The sequence below is a fragment of the Nomia melanderi genome, unplaced genomic scaffold (genome assembly GCF_051020985.1).
Source record: "Nomia melanderi isolate GNS246 unplaced genomic scaffold, iyNomMela1 scaffold0036, whole genome shotgun sequence".
In the NCBI taxonomy this organism is placed as follows: Eukaryota; Metazoa; Arthropoda; class Insecta; order Hymenoptera; family Halictidae; genus Nomia; species Nomia melanderi.
In genome coordinates, this window is record NW_027475151.1 from 1214999 (window position 1) to 1222311 (window position 7313).

Here is a 7313-nt window from a genome sequence, read left to right on the forward strand (position 1 = left end):
ATATCTCGGGTGCTAATAGAGATAGCGTAATAAATCAAAGTGAATTATCTGCAGGGGGCCCTGGCGCATGAATCTGTGCAGCGGGATCGACCTCGGACCACCAGGGGCCGAGAAAACCACCGAGACATGGGGCCGGACTGTCAGGGTCAGGGAAAAATCCAATATATATCTGGTGATATCTCGGGTGCTATTACAGATAGCGCAATAAATCAAAGTGCATTGTCTGTAGGAGGCCCTAGCGCATGAATCGGTGCAGCGGGAACGACCTCGGACCACCAGGGGCCGAGAAAATCACCGACACATGGGGCCGGACTGTCAGGGTCACGGAAAAATCCAATATATATCTGGTGATATCTCGGGTGCTATTAGAGATAGGGCAATAAACCAAAGTGAATTATCTACAGGAGGCTCTGGAGCATGAATCTGTGCAGCGGGGACGACCACGGACAACCATGGGCCGAGAAAACCACCATCTCATGGGGCCGGACACTCAGGGTCAGGGGAAAATACAATATATTCCTGGTAATATCTCGGGTGCTATTACAGATAGCGCAATAAATCAAAGTGCATTGTCTGTAGGATGCCCTGGCGCATGAATCTCTGCAGCGGGTTCGACCTCGGACCACCAGGGGCCAAGAAAACCACCGCCTCATGGGGTCGGACTGTCAGGGTCAGGGAAAAATCCAATATATATCTGGTGATATTTCGGGTGCTATTAGAGATAGCGCAATAAATCAAAGTGCATTGTCTGTAGGAGGCCCTGGCGCATGAATCTGTGCAGCGTGATCGACCTCGGACTACCAGGGGCCGAGAAAACCATCGACACATGGGGCCGGGCTGTCAGGGTCAGGGGAAAATCCAATATATATCTGGTGATATCTCGGGTGCTATTAGAGACAGGGCAATAAATCAAAGTGAATTATCTGCAGGGGGCCCTGGCGCATGAATCTGTGCAGCGTGATCGACCTCGGACCACGAGGGACCGAGAAAACCATCGACACATGGGGCCGGACTGTCAGGGTCAAGGAAAAATCCAATATATATCTGGTGATATCTCGTGTGCTATTACAGATAGCGCAATAAATCAAACTGCATTGTCGGCAGGAGGCCCTAGCGCATGAATCGGTGCAGCGGGAACGACCTCGGACCACCAGGGGCCGAGAAAACTACCGTCCCATGGGGCCGGACACTCAGGGTCATGGAAAAATCCAATATATATCTGGTGATATCTCGGGTGCTATTAGAGATAGCGCAATAAATCAAAGTGAATTATCTGCAGGGGGACCTGGCGCATGAATCTGTGCAGCGGGATCGACCTCGGACCACGAGGGACCGAGAAAACCATCGACACATGGGGCCGGGCTGTCAGGGTCAAGGAAAAATCCAAAATATATCTGGTGATATCTCGGGTGCTATTACAGATAGCGCAATAAATCAAAGTGCATTGTCTGTAGGAGGCCCTAGCGCATGAATCGGTGCAGCGGGAACGACCTCGGACCACCAGGGGCCGAGAAAATCACCGACACATGGGGCCGGACTGTCAGGGTCACGGAAAAATCCAATATATATCTGGTGATATCTCGGGTGCTATTACAGATAGCGCAATAAATCAAAGTGCATTGTCTGTAGGAGGCCCTAGCGCATGAATCGGTGCAGCGGGAACGACCTCGGACCACCAGGGGCCGAGAAAATCACCGACACATGGGGCCGGACTGTCAGGGTCACGGAAAAATCCAATATATATCTGGTGATATCTCGGGTGCTATTAGAGATAGGGCAATAAACCAAAGTGAATTATCTACAGGAGGCTCTGGAGCATGAATCTGTGCAGCGGGGACGACCACGGACAACCATGGGCCGAGAAAACCACCATCTCATGGGGCCGGACACTCAGGGTCAGGGGAAAATACAATATATACCTGGTAATATCTCGGGTGCTATTACAGATAGCGCAATAAATCAAAGTGCATTGTCTGTAGGATGCCCTGGCGCATGAATCTCTGCAGCGGGTTCGACCTCGGACCACCAGGGGCCAAGAAAACCACCGCCTCATGGGGTCGGACTGTCAGGGTCAGGGAAAAATCCAATATATATCTGGTGATATCTCGTGTGCTATTACAGATAGCGCAATAAATCAAACTGCATTGTCGGCAGGAGGCCCTAGCGCATGAATCGGTGCAGCGGGAACGACCTCGGACCACCAGGGGCCGAGAAAACTACCGTCCCATGGGGCCGGACACTCAGGGTCATGGAAAAATCCAATATATATCTGGTGATATCTCGGGTGCTATTAGAGATAGCGCAATAAATCAAAGTGAATTATCTGCAGGGGGACCTGGCGCATGAATCTGTGCAGCGGGATCGACCTCGGACCACGAGGGACCGAGAAAACCATCGACACATGGGGCCGGGCTGTCAGGGTCAAGGAAAAATCCAATATATATCTGGTGATATCTCGGGTGCTATTACAGATAGCGCAATAAATTAAAGTGCATTGTCTGCAATAGGCCCTGGCGCATGAATCTGTGCAGCGGGAAAGACCACGCACCACCAGGGGCCGAGAAAACCACCATCTCATGGGGCCGGACACTCATGGTCAGGGGAAAATACAATATATACCTGGTGATATCTCGGGTGCTATTACAGATAGCGCAATAAATCAAAGTGCATTGTCTGTAGGATGCCCTGGCGCATCAATCTCTGCAGCGGGTTCGACCTCGGACCACCAGGGGCCGAGAAAACCACCGCCTCATGGGGTCGAACTGTCAGGGTCAGGGAAAAATCCAATATATATCTGGTGATATTTCGGGTGCTATTAAAGATAGCGCAATGAATCAAAGAGCAATGTCTGCAGGAGGGCCCAGCGCATGAATCTGTGCAGAGGGGAACGACCTCGGAACACCAGGGGCCGAGAAAACTACCGTCTCATGGGGTCGGACACTCAGCGTCATGGAAAAATCCAATATATATCTGGTGATATCTCGGGTGCTATTAGAGATAGGGCAATAAACCAAAGTGAATTATCTGCAGGGGGACCTGGCGCATGAATCTGTGCAGCGGGATCGACCTCGGACCATGAGGGACCGAGAAAATCACTGGCTCATGGGGCCGGACTGTCAGGGTCAGGGAAAAATCCAATATATATCTGGTGATATCTCGGGTGCTATTAGAGACAGCGCAATAAATCAAAGTGCATTGTCTGCATGGGGCCCTGGCGCATGAATCTGTGCAGCGGGATCGACCTCGGACCACCAGGGGCAGAGAAAATTACAGATATTCGGAATCCGTCACCCAAGGTCATGTAAATATCCAGCATATATCTGGTGTTATCTCGGGTGCTATTAGAGATAGCCCAATAAACCAAAGTGAACTGTCTGCAGGAAGCCCTGGCGCATGAATCTGTTCATCGGGATCGACCTCGGACCACCAGGGGCCGAGAAAACCACCGAGACATGGGGCCGGACTGGCAGGGTCAGAGAAAAATCCAATATATATATGCTGATATCTCGGGTGCTATCACAGATAGCGCAATAAATCAAAGTGCATTGTCTGCAGGAGGCCCTAGCGCATGAATCTGAGCAGCGGGAACGACCTCGGACCACCAGGGGCCGAGAAAACTACCGTCCCATGGGGCCGGACACTCAGGGTCAGGGAAAAATCCAATATATATCTGGTGATATCTCGGGTGCTATTAGAGATAGCGCAATAAATCAAAGTGCATTGTCTGTAGGAGGCACTGGCGAATGAATCTGTGCAGCAGGAACTACCTCGGACCACCAGGGGCCGAGAAAATTACAGATTTTCGGTATCCGCCACCCAAGGTCATGTAAAAATCGAGCATATATCTGGTGATATCTCTAGTGCTATTAGAGATAGCGCAATAAATCAAAGTGAATTATCTGCAGGGGGCCCCGGCGCATGAATCTGTGCAGCGGGAACGACCTCGGACAACCAGAGGCCGAGAAAACCACCGTCTCATGGGGCCGGACACACTGGGACAGGGAAAAATCCAATATATATCTGGTGATATCTCGGGTGCTATTACAAATAGCGCAATAAATCAAAGTGCATCGTCTGTAGGAGGCCCAGGCGCATGAATCTGTGCAGCGGGAACGACCTCGGACCACCAGGGGCCGAGAAAACTACCGTCCCATGGGGCCGGACACTCAGGGTCAGGGAAAAATCCAATATGTATCTGGTGATATCTCGGGTGCTATTAGAGACAGCGCAATAAATCAAAGTGAATTATCTGCAGGGGGACCTGGCGCATGAATCTGTGCAGCGGGATCGACCTCGGACCACCAGGGGCCGAGAAAACCACCGTCTCAAGGGGTCGGACACTCAGTGTCAGAGAAAAATCCAATATATATATATGGTGATATCTCGGGTGCTATTAGAGACAGCGCAATAAATCAAAGTGCATTGTCTGCATGGGGCCCTGGCGCATGAATCTGTGCAGCGGGATCGACCTCGGACCACGAGGGACCGAGAAAACCATCGACACATGGGGCCGGACTGTCAGGGTCAAGGAAAAATCCAATATATATCTGGTGATATCTCGGGTGCTATTAGAGATAGCGCAATAAATCAAAGAGCATTGTCTGTAGGAGGCCCTGGCGCATGAATCTGTGCAGCGGGATCGACCTCGGACCACCAGGGGCCGAGAAAATCACCGAGACATGGGGCCGGACACTCAGGGTCAGGGGAAAATACAATATATATCTGGTGATATCTCGGGTGCTATTAGAGATAGCGCAATAAATCAATGTGAATTATCTGCAGGGGGACCTGGCGCATGAATCTGTTCAGCGGGATCGACCTCGGACCACCAGGGGCCGAGAAAACCACCGTCTCAAGGGGTCGGACCCTCAGTGTCAGAGAAAAATCCAATATATATATGGTGATATCTCGGGTGCTATTACAGATAGCGCAATAAATCAAAGTGCATTGTCTGCAGGAGGCCCTAGCGCATGAATCGGTGCAGCGGGAACGACCTCGGACCACCAGGGGCCGAGAAAACTACCGTCCCATGGGGCCGGACACTCAGGGTCAGGGAAAAATCCAATATGTATCTGGTGATATCTCGGGTGCTATTAGAGACAGCGCAATAAATCAAAGTGAATTATCTGCAGGGGGACCTGGCGCATGAATCTGTGCAGCGGGATCGACCTCGGACCACCAGGGGCCGAGAAAACCACCGTCTCAAGGGGTCGGACACTCAGTGTCAGAGAAAAATCCAATATATATATGGTGATATCTCGGGTGCTATTACAGATAGCGCAATAAATCAAAGTGCATTGTCTGCAGGAGGCCCTAGCGCATGAATCGGTGCAGCGGGAACGACCTCGGACCACCAGGGGCCGAGAAAACTACCGTCCCATGGGGCCGGACACTCAGGGTCAGGGAAAAATCCAATATGTATCTGGTGATATCTCGGGTGCTATTAGAGACAGCGCAATAAATCAAAGTGAATTATCTGCAGGGGGACCTGGCGCATGAATCTGTGCAGCGGGATCGACCTCGGACCATGAGGGACCGAGAAAATCACTGGCTCATGGGGCCGGACTGTCAGGGTCAGGGAAAAATCCAATATATATCTGGTGATATCTCGGGTGCTATTAGAGACAGCGCAATAAATCAAAGTGCATTGTCTGCATGGGGCCCTGGCGCATGAATCTGTGCAGCGGGATCGACCTCGGACCACGAGGGACCGAGAAAACCATCGACACATGGGGCCGGACTGTCAGGGTCAAGGAAAAATCCAATATATATCTGGTGAAATCTCGGGTGCTATTAGAGATAGCGCAATAAATCAAAGAGCATTGTCTGTAGGAGGCCCTGGCGCATGAATCTGTGCAGCGGGATCGACCTCGGACCACCAGGGGCCGAGAAAATCACCGAGACATGGGGCCGGACTGTCAGGGTCAGGGGAAAATACAATATATATCTGGTGATATCTCGGGTGCTAATAGAGATAGCGTAATAAATCAAAGTGAATTATCTGCAGGGGGCCCTGGCGCATGAATCTGTGCAGCGGGATCGACCTCGGACCACCAGGGGCCGAGAAAACCACCGAGACATGGGGCCGGACTGTCAGGGTCAGGGAAAAATCCAATATATATCTGGTGATATCTCGGGTGCTATTACAGATAGCGCAATAAATCAAAGTGCATTGTCTGTAGGAGGCCCTAGCGCATGAATCGGCGCAGCGGGAACGACCTCGGACCACCAGGGGCCGAGGAAATCACCGACACATGGGGCCGGACTGTCAGGGTCACGGAAAAATCCAATATATATCTGGTGATATCTCGGGTGCTATTAGAGATAGGGCAATAAACCAAAGTGAATTATCTACAGGAGGCCCTGGCGCATGAATCTGTGCAGCGTGATCGACCTCGGACCACCAGGGGCCGAGAAAACCATCGACACATGGGGCCGGGCTGTCAGGGTCAGGGGAAAATCCAATATATATCTGGTGATATCTCGGGTGCTATTAGAGACAGGGCAATAAATCAAAGTGAATTATCTGCAGGGGGCCCTGGCGCATGAATCTGTGCAGCGTGATCGACCTCGGACCACGAGGGACCGAGAAAACCATCGACACATGGGGCCGGACTGTCAGGGTCAAGGAAAAATCCAATATATATCTGGTGATATCTCGTGTGCTATTACAGATAGCGCAATAAATCAAACTGCATTGTCGGCAGGAGGCCCTAGCGCATGAATCGGTGCAGCGGGAACGACCTCGGACCACCAGGGGCCGAGAAAACTACCGTCCCATGGGGCCGGACACTCAGGGTCATGGAAAAATCCAATATATATCTGGTGATATCTCGGGTGCTATTACAGATAGCGCAATAAATTAAAGTGCATTGTCTACAATAGGCCCTGGCGCATGAATCTGTGCAGCGGGAAAGACCACGCACCACCAGGGGCCGAGAAAAACACCGTCTGATGGGGTCGGACACTCAGGGTCAGGGAAAAATCCTATATATATCTTGTGATATCTCGGGTGCTATTAGAGAGAGCGCAATAAACCACAGTGAATTAACTGCAGGAGGCCCTGGCGCATGAATGTGTGCAGCGGGATCGACCTCGGACCACCAGGGTCCGAGAAAATCACCGACACATAGGGCCGGACTGTCAGGGTCACGGAAAAATCCAATATATATCTGGTGATATCTCGGGTGCTATTAGAGATAGGGCAATAAACCAAAGTGAATTATCTACAGGAGGCTATGGCGCATGAATCTGTGCAGCGGGGACGACCTCGGACAACCATGGGCCGAGAAAACCACCATCTCATGGGGCCG

General features: G+C 51.3%; 1 long non-coding RNA gene across 1 annotated transcript; it reads left to right on the top strand.

Annotated features, from left to right (window-relative positions):
- The first annotated feature begins 1817 nt into the window (after positions 1–1817).
- On the top strand, positions 1818–6944 carry LOC143175317 (uncharacterized). Its single transcript, XR_013000143.1, has 3 exons — positions 1818–1895; positions 2508–2595; positions 6886–6944. It is a non-coding gene; the product is annotated as an uncharacterized LOC143175317 (long non-coding RNA).
- Positions 6945–7313: the final 369 nt, after the last annotated feature.